Source organism: Furipterus horrens, unplaced genomic scaffold, assembly GCF_987537825.1.
Source record: "Furipterus horrens unplaced genomic scaffold, mFurHor1.1.pri manual_scaffold_3, whole genome shotgun sequence".
NCBI lineage: Eukaryota > Metazoa > Chordata > Mammalia > Chiroptera > Furipteridae > Furipterus > Furipterus horrens.
Genome location: NW_028327173.1, coordinates 109804913 through 109820014, shown reverse-complemented (window position 1 = coordinate 109820014; position 15102 = coordinate 109804913).

Genomic DNA, 15102 nt, shown 5'->3' with positions numbered 1-15102 from the left:
CTTGTTTCTATCCACCCTCAGTTCCAGTAAAATGTTCTAATTATTTGGACCTCTTTTCTCAAGGTATGATTACTTTTCTTTTTAAGTAATCGTTTTTTTTTTAAATGCAAAAGCCCATTTTCCATAATTCACTGTTGTATATCCATTCTCCACATGACAACCAGGGTGATTTTGAAAAAGCACAGATTCCTTTCCAATTGTTTCTGTGGCTCTACCTGGGCTGCCTGCCCTTCTCCCTAACTTCACTGTGTCTTCCCCAGCTCTCAGCTCCAGCCACATGGCCTTCGATTATTCACCAAGCACTTCAGCTCTGAGGGATTGATAAGGCTGCATGCACAGTTGAAACCATTTACCATCAATCACTTCTACTACGTCTTAAAAATTTTCATACAATCAGCTTCACTTTTGATAACCACTATAAACAGGACACAAAATGATTCCAATGCCCAGAAGAATTCCCTCACGCCATCCCTTTGTAATCAGTTCCTGTCCCCAACCCCTGACCACCACGGCTATGTTCCTATAGTTTTGCCTTTTCCAGACAGTCCCAGGAAGTGAATCATACAGTAGCTAATCTTTTGCTTCTTTCACCTCACATGTTTTTTAGAGTCATCCACATTGCTCTATGTAGCAATAGCCCATTCTTTTACATTGCCAAGTAGTATTCCATTGTATGAATGTACCATAGTTTTTTAAAATCCATTTACTCATGGAAGAACATTTGAATAATTCCTATTTGGGAAAATTATGAATAGTGCTGCTATTAAACATTAGTGTATAGGTTTTTGTGTGAACGTATGCTGGGTCAAATGGTAATTATATGTTTAACTTTGTAAGGAAATCTCAAACTGTTCTCCAGCGTGCCTGTCCTATACCATACTGCATTCCCACCAGTCATATACAAGAGTTCCAGTTGCTGCATATCCTTGTCAGCACTTTATATTACCAGAATTTTTTTTTAACTACAGGTTTATTACTTTAGTATATGAAAAGGTGTAGATAAGCAGCTCGAGACTGGTATGGCAGATGTGGCTCCACATAGTTCTTGGGGATCCACTTATTTTTTTGTTGTTGTTCTGTTCTTTTCAGGTTCACTTCATAGCCTCACAAGGTAGTTCTCACTCTGGCCATCATGACCCCTTACCCATTAGAACAGAAGAGGGAACTAAAGGTGTGCACGCCAAGGCTTCTTAAAGAAAGTTCCAAGAAGCTGTCATTCAATATTTCTACTTCCATTCCATTGGCCAGAACTTGATCACACAGCCCCACTTACCAGCAAGAGAAGGGGGAAATGTAAGCTATATTCTGGGTAGCCATTTGACCAGCTGGTCCCTGGAGATTCTACAGCAAAGAGGGGACAGAGAGAGAATGAATGTATTGGTGACCATTTTTGCCTGGGGCTGACAATCTAAATGTCTCTCCTGCCTCCCTCCCAGTCACTCCTCTTATTTTTCTCATGATCCCACAATCTTTTCTATTAAATTATATTTTATTGATTATGCTATTACAGATATCCCAATTTTTCCCCATTTCTCCCCCTCCACCCAGAAGACCCCACTCCCTGAGGCAATCCCTACCCCATTGTTCATGTCCATGAGTCATGCTTATAGGTTATGTGGCTACTCCATTTCCTATCATTGTACTTTACATCCCCATGACTATTCTGTAACTACCTATTTGTACTTCTTAATCTCCTCACCTCTTCACACATTCCCTCACACACACCCCCAATCTGGCAGCCATCAGAATCTTCACCATATATATGATTCTGTCTCTGTTCTTCTTGTTTGCTTAGTTTGTTTTTTAGATTCGATTGTTTATAAATGTGTATTTATTTCCATTTCGTTGTTCATAGTTTTGATCTTTTTCTTAAATAAGTCCCTTTAACATATCATATAATAATGATGTGGTGATGGTGAAGTACTTTAGTTTTTTATTGTCTGGGAGCACTTTATCTGCCCTTTGGTTCTAAGTAATATCTCTGCTGGGTAGAGCAATCTCGACTGTAGGTCTCTGTTTTACATGACTTTGAGTGTTTCTTGCCAATCCCTTCTAGCCTGCAAAATTTCTTTTGAAAAATCAGCTGATAGTCTTATGGGAACTCCCTGGTAGATAACGAACTGATTTCCTCTTCACGCTTTTAAGATTCTTTCTTTAGAGGAGTTCTGGCCAAGATGAAGGCCTAGACAGACATGCTGTGTCTCCCTCCACAACTAAGAAGGAATACAACTACCTCAAAACTGGAGACAATCAGAAGTTCCAGAAAATCGAGCTGCATGGAAGCCCAACAAACAAAGGTATAAAGAAGAAATACTCATCCAGACAGGTAGGAGGGGTGGACCCAGGGTAGAGAGGAAACAGTGTGGTGGTGACAGCAGTGGTGGCAGTGGCAGGCCAGCAGAAAACGCAGTCACACATTTTAAAAAGTAGGGAGAGACACCTGGGGAGCACTCCCAGCACCAGACCAGTCTGCACAGCTCACAGTTCCAGCACCAGAGAAAATAAAGCCCCATTGCTTCTGACTGTGCAAACCAGTGAGGGTTGAGACAGAGGAAGAAAATACCAGTCTCTTAGTAGATTCCACTTATTTAAAGGGCCCTCATGGTCCTAGAACATTCGCAGACCCACCCACTCTGGGAACGACAGCCAGGGCAATAGTTAGAAAGGTGCCAGTCCCATAGAGAAGTTGGAGACATGCCTGGAAAAGAAGCGAGTGCTGAGCAAGCAGCATTGTTGCCTCTCAGACCCCTCGTCCACATGCAGCGCCACAATGTGGTGAAATGGGTCGCCCTGTACTGATGAATACCTAAGGCTTCGCCCCTTACAACGTAACAGATGCAACAGCTCTACCTAAGACACAAAGGCAAACAAACACAGAAGCCTGTCAAGATGAGGAGACAGAGAAGTATCGCCCAAAAGAGGGAATGAATCAAGGTTCCAGTGTGAGAACTAAGTGACAAGGAGATAGCCAACCTAACAGATGTAGAGTTCAAAACACTGGTGATAAAGATGCTCGCAGGCTTGAAAGATATGCTTAGGTACAGCAAAAGCATAAGGGAAGAAGTGAAGGCTATGCTAAGTGAAATAAAGGAAAATCCACACAAACCATTGGTGAAGGGAAGGGAGGTTCAAATCAATGATTTGGAACATAAGGAAGAAAAAACCAGTCAACCAGTACAGAATGAGGAAACAAGAATTGAAAGAAGTGAGGATGGGCTTAAGAACCTCTGGGACAATTTTAAACGTGCCAACATCGGAATCATAGGGGTGCCAGAAGGAGAAGAGGAAGAGCAAGAAATTGAACATTAATGTGAAAAAATAATGGAGGAAAACTTCCTTAATTTGGTGAAGAAAATAGACATACAAGTCCAGGAAGCACAGAGAGTCCCAAACAAGCTAGACCTAAAAGGGGAATCTTAAAAGCAGCAAGAGAAAAGCAGAGAGTTACCTACAAAGGAGTGCCTATAAGACTATCAGCTGGTTTCTCAAAAGAAATTTTGTAAGCAAGAAGGGACTGGCAAGAAGTATTCAATGTGATGACAAGCAAGGACCTACAACCAAGATTACTCTATCCAGCAAATCTATCATTTAGAATGGAAGGGCAAATAAAGTGCTTCCCAGACAAGGTAAAGCTAAAGGAGTTCATCATCACCAAGCCATTATTATATGAAATGTTAAAGGGACTTATTTAAGAAAAAAGATTAAAACTATGAACATTAAAATGACAACAAACTCACAACTATCAACAACTGAGTCTAAAAAAAAACAAAACAAAATCCAATAGGAACAGAATCATAGGTACGGGGATAATTTGGAGGGTTATCAGCTGGGAGGGGGAAGGGGAGAAATGGGGAAATGGTGCAGGGATTAAGAACCATAATTGGTTTGTACAAAATAGGGGGGAGTTAAGAATAATATAGGAAAGGGTGAAGCCTAAGAACTTATATGCACGACCCTTGGACATGAACTAAGGGGGGTTGGGATTGCTGGAGGGAAGGGGGTTACTGCGCGGAGGGGAGTAAAGGGGGAAAAAATGGGACTACTGTAACAACATAATCAATGAAATATACTTAAAAAAAAAAAAAAAAAAAACCGAGGCTGAAAAAGAACCCAGACCCACGAAACAGCTGTATACCTGTTACACAGAAGGCAACCAAACCATGGTGACATGTGAGAAGGTTCTAGAGAGCTTCTTCAGGAAGACAAAACTGACACAATACTCAATGTATTTTGATGAATTACAGGAGTTCTGACAGGGCTACCAAAAGTATAGTTGGTCCACCGTTGTTACCAATGAACTGTTCCAGAAATATATTTTCATGGTATTTCATAAAAGTATATACATGTAACAGATTAGAAATTTTTGGAAAAGCTGGTTTTTTATCACAGTTTGAGAAGCACTAATTTAGACAATGGGTTGAGTCAGAAATACACAGAAAACTGAAGCAAATAATTTTTTACAAAGACAATTATTAACTTGAGAGAAAAAATTATGTGGGAAAGAAAAAGTAATTACTGTTTTCTACATGGTTAAGCTCTGAATAGCATATAGTCATATTAATGTAAACATTAAATATTGATTTAGCTAAAACTATAATATATTATCCTGAGAGATGGGAAGTATGTGTGGTAGAGACGGGAAAAGGTAAGAGTTAAATTCTCATCTTCCATCGTGGGAAGTCAATAAAGCCAATAAAAGAAAAAGAAATAAGTAATTTTTAAGTCCACTAAAAAATGCAAAATTGATTCCCTGTGAGCAAGGAGAAATAGGAACAAAGGGACTACTCTTTTTCTCAACAAACTTTGAAGAACTTGTTGTCCCTTTGGACTATGTGCCTGTATAACTCTAATAAAACTAAAAATCTGTTGTTCAGGGGCAAGCAATGCTGAAGGTACTTCAATAGGTAATAAGATTACCTAAGCCTAAAGATTATTAAAGACTATCACCTAATACAATATAATAATCACCCTGGCCAGTGTGGCTCAGTTGGTTGGAGCATCATCCCATAGATGGGAAGGTCGCCGGTTCAATCCCTGGTTAGGGCATGTACCAGAAGCCAATTGATGTTTCTCTTTCTCCCTTCCTTCCTCTTTCTCTAAAAAGGAATGAAAAAGTGTTCTTGAGTGAGGATAAAAGAAAATACAAAATATAATCAATGATTATAGTGGCGCTATGTTTCAGACAACCTTTATAAGAAGGCAGTAAGTGTATAGCACGTTTCAGAAAGATATCTCTCCAAAATGGTTAAAGAAAAAGAAAAGAGTTAATACTTCAGGGGGTAAATCCTCAGATGACCAGAAAACATTACTATCTAAGCTAAAGCTTTCCATCAGTGTTCCAGGTAGTATATAGAAAACAAACCTTAAATATCAAGCTACTATTTTGTCTAGTGATCAATCAAATAATTCTTGAATATACATATTATATTTACATACAATTCTTGATATATTCTCATCATATACAGGGTGGGCAAAAATAGGTTTACAGTTGTGAGTACAGAAAACACCAAGTTTATTCTTGTATTATATATTTTTCCATATGAACAACTGTAAACATACTTTTGCCCACACCTGTATCTATTCTGATATTCTGTAAGACATGAATTCTTAGAGACAAACTCCTGAGGAGGTTTAATTAACCCTGTATTATAACATGAAAGTGCAAGTTCTACTGTATGTTCCCTGAAATATTGTCCATCAATTTTGTACAGGTTTTTAAAATATTGTAATTCTGTCCTAAAGTTATCAAGGGTTACAGATGGCATTATACCATAATCCATATTATTATAATTAGGCATTGTAAGGCACCCAACTGTATTTTAGCCACAGGAACAAGTAAGACAGAGACAGTCTTTGCCCCAGGGACTTCACTCTGAATAGATAGCCAGGGTATTCAAAGGAAAAAGAGATAAGGTAATTTAAAATGTTAATGAGGGCATGTCTTTGTTTGCAGAATCAAAAAATCAGAGAATTTAAGAGCATGAAGGAGCTTTAGAGATCATCTAATCCATGAGCTTGGAGGGTGGGAGGAATAACCACAAACTCCATGAAAGGGTATATAATTGCTCCATGTATTTTCCTAGGGAGAGGGCCCTTGGTGTTCATCAAATTATAAAAAATTAAAAAAGAGAAAAAGATTCTCTCTTTATCTTTAACCTTTGGCATTTTAATTATGATGTGTCTTGGTGTGGTCCTTTGCATCCACCTTGTTTGGGATTCTCTGTGCTTCCTAAACTTGCATGTCTATTTCCTTCACCAAATTAGGGAAGTTTTCTTTCATTATTTTTTCAAATAGATTTCCAATTTCTTGCTCTTTCTCTTCTCCTTCTGGCATCCCTATGAAGTGAATGTTGGAACGCTTGAAGTCGTCCCAAAGGCTGCTTACACTATCCTCATTTTTTTGGATTCATTTTTCTTCTTGTTCTGATTGATTGTCTTTTGCTTCCTTATGTTCCAAATCATTGATTTGATTCTTGGCTTCATCCACTTTACTGTTGTTTCCTTGTAAATTGTTCTTTATTTCAATTAGTGTATCCCACATTTCTGACTGGATCTTTTTTATGTCGTTAATGTCCTCACTAAGTTCCTTAAGCATTCTTATAACCAGCGTTTTGAACTCTGCAGCTGATAGATTTCTTATCTCCATTTTTTTAGTTCTTTTACTGGAGTTTTGATCTGTTTTTTGTTTGTTTGTTCTTGTTCTTTCATTTGGGCCATGCTTCTTTGTCTCCTTATTTTGGCAACATCCCTGTGCTTGTTTCTATGTATTAGGTAGAGCTGCTATGACCCTTCTCTTGGTAGCGGGGCCTAATGTAGTTGGTGTCCTATAGGTTCCAGTGGTATAGCCTCCCCTATCACCCACGCTGGGTATTTGGGGTGTCCCCTTTGTGTGGGCTGAGTACACTCTCTTTTTGTAGTTGATCCTTGATTGCTGTTGTCAAGTCAATTGGAGGGACTTACCCAGGCCAGTCAGCTGCAAGGACTGGCTGTGACCACAGGTCACCAACCTACACCCTCCATGGAGGATCAGCTGTGCAGAGGCAAAGTGGTGGGGCTCCAACGTTGTCTGTAGATGTCCACTGGGTGCACAGGCTCTGGGTTTTCCTAGGGGGTGCAAGCCAATGTCAGCCCCCACCTGTGTTCTGCCAGGGGCCACCCTGCATGAGCTATAAAGCAATCTGAGATGGCTGCTACTTGTGCTTGTATTGGAGATTGCCAGGCAAAGCCAAACTGTGAATCTAGGCTGGTTGCTGTTAGTACCAGGCCAGAAGCCACTTAGCAGGATATATGTGGGGCTGGGGGTTTACTGAGGCCAGCTGTTGCACGTTTGATAGAATTTAAGAAGTTGTGAAACATGAGCCAAGACCAGCCAATTCATATGGAAAAAGAGCTTGGGTGGGCCCATAAGTTAGGTGAGATAGAGCCTCTAGGGATCTCCAGGGAAAGGGAAAGAGTGTTAGGTTTATGGAGTCTCAGATATGGCACCTGCCTGCCAGCTCTGTGGCTCTGTGAGGAGAAGGTTCAGAAAAGGGACAATAGCCTCTTCCTGCCTTTCTGTCTGGGAGAAAGCTATGCTCCAGCTCTCACCTTGATGCCAGACACTTCAGTTTCTCCCTGTATGCCATTGGTGCCTTTCAAGCTGCTACTCTGGTGCTGGAGCTCAGAGGGAGTGAGTCTGAGTAAGTCCATGTGTACGTTAAGAGAAACTGCTTGTGACTCCAGAAGTTTCTTCCACTGACTCAATCCCTGCTCGTTTTCACAGCCAGAAATTATAGAGACTTACTTCCTGGCACCCATGGGTCTGGTGTGGGACTAGGACTCCTTTCTCCTGAGATATCCCTTCCAAATTTTTATCCACCACACGTGGATGTGGGACCAGCTCATTCCGCATCTCTGCTTCTACCAGTGGATGGACGTGGTTTCTTTAATTCCGTAGTTGTTAGGCTTCCATTCAACTTGATTTCTGATGGTTCTGAGTGATGGTTGTTCTATATTTTAGTTGTAATTTTGATGTCGTTGTGCAAGGAGGTGAGCTGTGTTTACCTATGCCACCATCTTGACTGGAAGTCAGAATTTTTTATATTAGCCATTCTAATAGGTATGTAATAATATCTCATTCTGACTTAATTTGCATTTCCCTGATGACTAATGATGTGAACAGCTGTTCATATGTTTATTTGCCATCTGTATATTTTCTTTGGGAGGTATGTGTTCAAGTCTTTTGCTCATTAAAAGAAATTAAGTTGTTTGCTTTCTTATTGTGAGTTGTCAGAATATATATACACATGTATATGTATATATATAATCTGGATGCAAGTCTTTTGTTGGATATGTGACTTGAAAATATTTTCTTCCAGTGTGTGGTTTATTTTTTTATTCTCTTAGTGTCTTTTTCAGAGAAAAAGTTCTCAATTCAGTGAATTCCAATTTATCAATTCTTAAAAGGATTTTGTTTTGTGATCCAAGAGCAGAGGACTTTTATTTTTTTAATCTGAGTGTTAATGTTTAAAATTTTACATTTAGGTCTGTGAATAATTTTTATTTAACTTTTGCACTTGATGTGAGGTATAGGTTGATGTTCAAACTTTGTATATAAATATTCAGTTGTTCCACCACCATCTGTTGAAAGACAATCTGTAGAATTGCTCTCCAATCTTTGTCAAAACTTTGAATGGATACTTCATAAAAGAAATAATATGAATTTGTCAAGTAAGCACATGAAAGTGTCTTCAACTAAGCAAAAGATCTGCAATGTTAGAAAAATGCAAATTAAAACCACAATGAGTTGTCACCACACACCTTTTAGACTGGCTAAAAATAAGTGCTGGTGAAGATATGTCAGAGCTGGAACTCCCAGACACCGCTGATGGGAATGTAAAATGGTACAAACAGTTTGAAAACAGTTTGTCAGTTTCTTTAAAATTAAACACACAATTACCATTTCATCCAACCATTCTACTCCTAGGGATTTACCCAAAAGAAGTGGAAACATATGTCCATATACATGTCCAAAAACTCATACATGAATGTTCACAGCACCTTTATGTGTAACAGGCAAAACATAATAAAACCTGAATGTCCATCAATAAGTGAATAGATAAGTAAAATGGGTACAGTAGAATACTACACAGCAATAAAAAAAGTGAGCTGTTGATACATGTTACAACATGGATCATTCTCAAAATAATTGTCAAGTTCAGGAAGCAAGACAAAAAAGTGCTTCTGCATGGTTCCATTAATATTAAGTTTCAAGAAATGTAAACTAACATAAATGAGAGAAAGTAGACCAGTGATTTCCAGGAGATAAAATAGGTAGGTGGAGAGAAGTTGGAAGAAAGAATTAGCAAAGGACACAAGGAAACTTTGGGGATAATGGATATATTCATTATCTTGATTGAGATGTTGGTTTTATAGATGTATACTTATGTCAAAATTTATCATCTGTACCCTTTCAATATGTATGGTTTGTTGTAAGTCAATTATACCTCAATCAAACTCTTTAAAATTTACTATATTTTCTGGATATATTTCTGGAGTCTCTATACTGTTCTACTTATCTATCTGTCTATTTTTTAGTTCATACCATCCTGTTTTTATCAATGTAGTTTTATTTTATAGTATATATTAAAATCAGGTAGTGTGAGTCTTACAACTTTATCTTTTTCAAAATCGTTCTGGGTATTCTAGTTCCTTGACTTTTACATGTAAATTTTATAATTGTTTGTCTGTAACTACAAAGAATCACAGTAGGATTTCCTTGGGATTGCCTTTAATCTACAGTTCAATTGATTAAATTTGACACTTTAACTCTAGAGATAATCTTCAAATACATGAACAGAGTATGTCTCCTCATTTATTTAGATCTTCTTTGGTTTCTTTCATCGGTGTTTTGTAGTTTTCACCATTTATATCCTGCACATATTTTGTTAAAGTTATAGTTAAGTATATCATATTTTTTTGAAGCTATTACAAACAGTAATATTTTTTGACTTTCAGTTTCCAATTAATCGATTATTTTTAGTTTTAGAAAAATGATTTTTGTATGTTGACCTATTCCATGACCTTGCTTATGCACTTAGTTCTAGAAGCTATTTTAGTAGCTTTCTTGGGATTTTCAAAATGTCATCCATGATGGAGGCATTTTATTTCTTCCTTTTCTCTTTGAAGCTCTTTATGTCTTGTCTAATTAATCTTGCTAGGATTTATAGTACAATATGGCACAGTTGTGGTCAAAGGTGATATCCTCCACTGACCATTCTTAACATAAAAAGAGAGAGACAGCCCGGCAAGGCCGTGTCAGTGTGATGCAGGAAGGATACACAGTCAGCGAGGAAGTAGTATTCTTGACAAACAATTGAACTAGAGGCTGATCAAGCCCCTAAGGATGAGACCAGGGGATACCAAAAAAACTCAGTAATCAAGAAAAATAACAACTTGATCTGGCCAGGTGGTTCAGTTGGTTGCAGAGTCGCCCTGTACACCAAAAGGTGGCAGGTCCGGTCCCCCATCAGGTGTGCACAGGAGACAACAAATCGATGTTTCTCTCTCACATCTATGGTTCTCTCTCTCTGTCTCTGTCTCTCTCTCTCTCTGTCTCTCCCTTCTCTTCTCTTAAATCAATAATTAAAAATATCCTAGGGTACGGTTTAAAAGAAAAATAAAATTACAATATAGTATTTTTAAAAGTCAAAATTAATGCAAACAATTCATAATAAACAAAATATCAACATTTTAAGTAATGGCAGAATCAGTAGCACTGTTTTTTCCTTTGCCTCGGGCTCCGTTATGGCTCTGCATTATTCCTGACCTTGACCTGGTGTAGAGTCTGGACCAAATGACCATTTTACAGAAAACATAGAGACAGAAGAAATGTTGAAGGAATCTAGTAGGTGGGAAATTACAGGACAATGATGAGCTTCTTCAATAAATAAGTAGCAAGAAAAACCCCTGGAGTGCCAGAGTGGTAATAACATAGATATGCTCACTTTATGATGCTTTAGCAAGCCATACCCTTTTCAACAGTTCTAGTGTAATAAAAATGTTTTCTAAAAGAAGAAAGTGCACCTAAATAAAAACCGTTACTAAGTTAGGTGATTAGATTTTGGCTGTTTATATAATTTTATTTTTAATGTTGTTTTATAAATATCTAGTTATATTGTTGTATAATTTTATAACTTATACAATTGTAGGGAACCGCTCCTTGTGGTTTAGGGAATTGTAGCCCCAGCCCGAGCGTGACCTGCCACCAGCATTCCAGCTGTGCTTGTCTTTAAGTCTCACATAAGGCTGCACGTGGAACATAACCAAAAGCCGCTCAGAGGGTCTCCGTGGGAATTGGATGTAAACAATGCTTATTATGCTTTAGAACTTTCTTTGCTTATCTTTTAATATAACATAAACAATCTCTAGCAAGAAATGTATGAAACCTTGCACCTAATGCCAGTGTGGCGTCAAGATGTTTGATAGACCCTGACGCAGATTGGTCACTGTGCCCTCTGTACTGGTACATGTAATCTGTTATTGTCAACTGGAATCCAAACGCCTAAAAGCTATTGATAATCCATGAATTTTGACCTTGTATCTCCCATGTGTATCCTCCTCAATAAGAGGCATGAGGGAAGAAGGTCTAATTGCTGTTCTCCACTAGAGAGGCAGCCACCTTCCTTTCCCCAGACATAATAAAATGTCCTGGGTAAAGTTTGTTCCACCGTGGTCATGAAGCCTCTGCTGGACAGAGCAACTTCCAACCGAGCCTAGGGTGTGTGAGGCACTTCTGCCTCATACAATATAATTTTATGAATCATAAAATTAAGCAAAAGTTTCAGAAATACTTCTCTGGCCCATAATTATTAGACATGCATACTGACATGTGTAGGGGTGAATTGAATAAAGAATAGGATCTGTTTTTAAATATTTTAACATTTAAATCCAGAAAGTTTGCTCTACAAATGAAAAAAAATTAAAAAAAACAAACACCCTGGCCAGTGTGGGTCAGTTGGTTGGGTGTTGTCCCTAAATTGAAAGGCTGCTGGTTCAATTTCCAGTCAAGGCACATGCCTGGCTTGCAGATGTGGTCCCCAGTTCAGGCATGTATGGTTAGGGCACATACAAGAGACAACTGATTGAAGCTTATCTCTCTCACATAATGTTTCTCTCCCTCTCTCTCCTTCTGCCTTCCTCTCTCTCTAAAAGTAAAATTTTAAAAAAGTCCTCCATTGAGGGAGAAACAAACAAACAAACAAACAGAAGGAAGGAAGAATGGAAGGAAGGGGAAGTTCTAAATGAAGTAAATGTGGGAAAAATTATAATTTTTGAATCTGGGGAACATATTAAGAGTTTCTTATATTGTCTACTTTTGTGTTTGCTTGAAATTTTTTGTCATAAAATTAAAAATAAATAAAATAACCTTTCATTCCCACCTGCTGTCATTTTCTACCCTATTACATTGTTTTATTTCTTTTAAACTATTATCTGATATTATCTTGTTTATGGGTGTATTACAGTCTTCCTCCACAAGAACAGGATGTACCTGAGTCTTGTTCACTTCTTTAGTCCCAGCAATGAAAAGAGTTAAAACAATGAAATTTATCAGTATCTTACATCTAACATGATTTCTCAAACAGGTAATGTGTTATAGTTGATGAATATATTATTTTTTTATATTATTTAAAGAATTAAATCTAAGTACAGCCTCACTTTTTCTCTCAAAGTGATCCCAGTTCCTCACATAGGTGCCCCAGCTTCTTTTTCTTTGGATGATCAGTAAGATTTTGATGGATGTAGAATTGAATCCCCTCCAGGAGTTCACAATTATTTCATAGCTCTGAAATCTGGTTATTTGCCATCTGTAAAGACTACAAAGCTCAGCACTTTCATTTGACCTACTAGTAAGTTCCTCTGTGAAGCTATTAATTCAAAGTACTCGGGTGTGTTTGTCGAACACACAAACTGCTGCCATTATCAGCTTTTAATCAGGTCTCAATGTCAAAGTCAGCTTCTCCATCTTTGAAGAGGCTGTACAACTCAGAATAAGCAAGTTTCTGTCCCAGAATTTAGCTCCTTAAAAGTAAAAACAGTTGAAATTTGTCACATGATATTTCTTGTGTTTAAAAACAACAAATCTACTTATCTTTCTCATTTATTTTCTGTTCTTTGTTGTGGGTTTGTAGTCTTAAAGTATTAGAAGAATCATCTTAGGATACAGAATATTTATTCATGTTCATATTAGTTCTTTCTCTGAAGTGTGCCCAATGGCCACTTGAGATGACATTTTAGAGCCTCAAGTACATTTGCATAATTGAATTCATCTGGGCACTTGTTAATTGGGTTGCTCTTTAGGGTATATTCTAGGTGCTTCAGGATGGGACTGTTATAGGATGGGGACTGTGCCCAGAGTGGATCTGCCTCTGACTGGTCTGTAGTGTTTGGGTTCTTGAGTTTGTTCAGGAAATATTTCACAACATGAGTCCAGCTTATTTTTAGAGTACATTTGTTAAAGCTGGGGACAGTATAACAAGGAAGGGGTTAGGATAGAAGAAGCAACAGGAGAGAGCCTAAGTGGGGCTGCTTTGGCACACTTAGGAGTCACAATAGAAGAAGTGAGCTCACTGGAAAGTCAGAGAAAAAGGATCCCTTGGAGACAAGGTCAGGGGTTAGCCTGGAACAAGCTGCCACTGCCCACTGCTTCCCTGGTTGCAAGTCTCACAGGTTCTCTTAGAGCTCAGGAGAAAGAGCAGAGATACAAGGTGTGGGTGTGCTCTAGCAAGATTGAATTGTGCATCCTTTGTCTTGGGACTCTTTATCTTTTTTTATCTGGTGGGAATCCTAGGGGTGGTCCCAGGGAGGGTCTTAACAGAATATTCATTACCTTTCCAGGTGTGTCCTTCAATATGTTGATTCATCACAGTGTGTGTATAGAAGGGTCAGGGTTATTTTATGCTTAGTTTCATTTTTTAAAGAACATTATCAAAGAGGGACTGGGACTGAGGCTGTTCTGTCTCAGAACATTCTGGAATGTGTAAACCATTTGCTCCTAAGTATCCTTGGTTAGGGAAGATAAAACCTTGTCATTCATTAGCCCACTGTAAATTGCTCGAATTGTTTGGCCTTGTTTAGCCTCTTGCTATCCTGCCTCAGGACTGTCAGCCCTCATTTTGCACACACATCCTTTTGTTGCTCTCATGTCTCCTAGGTACTCACACTCCTTTTCAGATTCCTCAGGGATTCAATGTTCAGGAGTCCCCATCCCAGGCTTAATCACGCAGAATATACCTTTCCATACATTAGGGTGGGACATTACAGAGACTCCCAGGAGCGTTCCAGGGCCAGTTTTTCAAGATAGTTGTCACGGAGCCATTGGAATCTGTGTTGCCTCTGAGAGGGTCTGCTTAGATGTTTGGAGCCCCTAAATTTATAGTACACTGTACAGTATTTTTAAGGCTGAGGAAGAAAAGTTTTTATTCAGTATCCATTCAACAAATACTCCCTGATCTCCAGCCATGGACCAGACGTAGATGGATTGAGATACATGGTCTTTACCTCATGGTTAATAACCCAGCAAAGTAATGGTGTATGAACAATTGACTATAATGCAAAGTGATTAGTACTCTAGATAAGTCTTTCCCATACTTCTTAGGATGAGATTATGGATGAGAGTTTTAATAATGACATGCTTTTTTCTTTCTTTCTTTCTTTCTTTTGAACAATTTCTTTGTTAGTATTGTGTGAAGTATTTTCCATATATTACCCTCTTTAATCCTTAAAAGAACACTGATATTATAGGTATATATCATCATTTTACAGCTTGGAGAGGTGAGACGGGACTCATAGTCTGAGAAGTAGCAAGGCTGGAATTTAAACTAGATAGACTCATTCTTATTCCCCAGCTGTGCAAGTGCAAACTGGACTCTGCTGGTGTCAGATTGTAATCCCTTTAGTGTTATGTCACAGGTTGGACACTAGAGGGAGCTAGGAGAGAGCAAACCAAATGAGAGGAATTTGCCTCCAGGGTCTACATTCTGAAAAGCCCTAACAAATTGACCTTCTCAAATTCATCTTTGAAGGTGAATTAATTGTAAGTGCAGTGTTGAGAAAACAGGTCTG